Source organism: Populus euphratica, unplaced genomic scaffold (assembly GCF_000495115.2).
Source record: "Populus euphratica unplaced genomic scaffold, PopEup_1.0 scaffold50.1, whole genome shotgun sequence".
In the NCBI taxonomy this organism is placed as follows: domain Eukaryota; kingdom Viridiplantae; phylum Streptophyta; class Magnoliopsida; order Malpighiales; family Salicaceae; genus Populus; species Populus euphratica.
In genome coordinates this window covers 1,795,152-1,798,173 of record NW_011499870.1, presented here as the reverse complement: position 1 = coordinate 1,798,173, position 3,022 = coordinate 1,795,152, and positions in this window count along the sequence as shown.

The window sequence follows — 3,022 nt, the reverse complement described above, 5'->3', positions numbered from 1 at the left end:
CACAAAGTAAGGTATTCATCATTTAACTTCCATTAATCTATCCAGATAAACAAACTCTCATTAAATTTATATATCTGTTTCATATTGTTGAAACTAGATATTAATAAACCTTCTTTTTATGTGTTTAATGTCTGAAAACATAGATGATGGAGATTTTATTGAAAAAAACAATATTTTGTTATAATGTTTTTCTAAGGTTAAATTCCTTGGGTAGGGATTATTATCTCTTTTTTTTCTTTTATATATATATATATAAAAAAACCTAAAACATAATGCATCTTTAACCTATATAATGAGCTTTTGGCTAATGACTCTAAGATTGTTGGTCTTAGGGCATGGGTGTTGAGACACCCCTACAAGCTTAGTAACTCAAGTTGTAAATACTGATACATAGATAGTGCAATGTTTGATTCTCTTAAGCTTCTCTTCTAAACCCATGTAACAAACACTAGGTCAATAGCTCCCAAGTTAATTAACTTTAGGGTATTAGGTATTAAAGCACCATTTTGGGCTTAATTACTTAGGTTAAGAAGGCTACAAAACTAGACTTATCTATATTTTTATTATCATCAATATTTTATTTTTTTCATAAATTATATACTATTCTTTTTTCTTAGTTGTTACCTTAACAAAAGAACATATATAATGTAATAATCCAATGTACAACCCACAATCATATGTTAAAGTGTGTGTGTGAAAATGAAGGTTTAAGAATACTTGTTAAATGAGTATATGAGAAAAATCAATTGATAATAATGCGAGATTTTGTAAACCTGAATATTTCAAGAAGTATTTTGATAGACTTTGTTAAAAATGTTTACTAAGATGTTTCTCGAGAGTCACAAAAGAATTTCTTTAGTCTGTCATCCTAGTAACAATAATTTTGCAAATGGTTTATGAAATAAAAAACACAATTAGTTATTTTTTTATTTATTGATTTTTTAAAATATCAACTATCACCATTTTCCCCCCAACAAAAATGGGACGTTGTCCTCAATATCCTGAGGTAGAAAGATAGAGTATGGAAGACATCATTTGAAACAATGAACACTAACAAACTTGAAATACACTTAAACAAATATAAGAAATAACAAAACAAAATAATATGCTATTAATAAAACCAAAAGAAACAGGTTTCACAAAAGAAGGCTCAAATGCAATGTAAACTTTTTACAGCTTTTAATAGTTGATCAATTTATATGACTCATAAAGGGATCAATTACAAGATGAAAGATTGTAGTTGGTTAATCAATTGTTTAGCAGTAGTAGTAAAGATTATGATTTGTCATGCCAAAGATGTTAGAAATTGTAGTTTCATAGCTTGATTAAGAAAAGATAATAAATTATCATAAAAACTATTAACATTTAACAAACATATAGGTTTATAGTGAACATTCAGTTAGGCCTAAAAGAAAATATGAAAGATCTCTTTCAATGTGCCTAGACCTGATGCAACCATATTATTTAATAGTTTCACCCACATTTAACTAGTGTTTTGCATATTTTATATATATATAATACTTTGATATTCTTTGTTGTATTTTTTTAAGGCACTTTTGGATGAAAGATGCAAAAATGAGCAAATTTGAGGTAATTGGCAGATTTGAACTATTGATGTTTTGTGCAGAGTATGAGCTTTAGATGTCAAAATGAAGTGATTCTAGTGGCATTAAAAAGCTAACATCCATACCTTTCTGGATATCTAAGGCAAGAAAATAAAATAAGGAAGAGCATGGAAATTGCAGCGTTTAAAGTCAAATCTCGCAATCTGCTAGTGTTGACCTTCAGCCATTCCAACTTGAATATCTGGAGCTACAGAAATTAAATTAATTCAAAATTAATTATTTTGGATTCTTGAATCAAAGGTGTATAAACACTCAAAGTTTCAGCCAAAAAAGATGTCATATGAGGGAGATATGATTTTTTAAATATGACAACTAAATTCTGCCAACAAACAGGTTTCATGAGGAAAAAAATTCCAAATTACATTATAAAGCATCTAAATCGATATCTGAGTTTTTATTTCAGCAATATAGCTCCTCTAAGTCAAAGCTTAAAGATTTCATGTAAGGCTATTTCTTCTTTTTTAGAAAAATAGTTATTGAAATACTTAAATGTAAACTGTCTACTTAAAGGAGGACTATTTTGTAAAATAAAGACTAGGGTTTCCTAGAATATAAAAAGAATGAGAAAAGAGATGGGGGGCAACCACCCAAGATGAGAAAAACACCCCCCCTCTTCTAAGAAACTCAAAATTATGCATTATTCCTTCTTTTTGATTAGTTGTTTAACAAACACAAAAGCCTAAACACTTATAAAGTGCATTAACTGAGATGGTGGTTGGCTCTAACACGTACTTAAAGGTAGGATGTAAAGCACGAAACCTAAAATGGTGGTTGGATCTAACGTGCACTTAAATCTAGGATGTAAAGCATGAAACCTAAGATGGTTGATTAGTACTTAAAAGTGCATTTTTTATCAAGGTTTTATGTCATCATTTTGCACTTGAAGTATCAATAACTCCTTAACTAAAGCATGTTTTATAATAATATATCTAATAATATAAGATACCTTTAATTTGTGGTAAATGTTCATTTTAAATGCAGGCCTATCAAATAAATGAAAGGATTGATTAATGAATTTAAGAACTAAAATTGAAAGGACAAAGAGATGGCCAAACTTAGAAAAGAGATGTCGATGCAATCCAAATCAGAACACTATTCTGTAATTGGGTCATATTTGGAGCTATAGATCTCATATTTAGGTCTACTTTATATGGATGTAAAGGTAAGACATAGGCCTACAACGTTTATATGGAGCTCAAGATTTAAAAATTCCATTTTAAGTCCAAATTATAGCAACAATAAAGAAGTCTGAATCTGTCCTCCAGCCCGAGCACTATTCAGTATTTGGCCCATATCTGGAGTTATAGAAGTCCAAATGAGCTGAAAGTTTTACACCAGAAAGCTGAGACAATTGCCTACAAATACACAAGAAAGCTAAGACAATTGCCTACAACTTT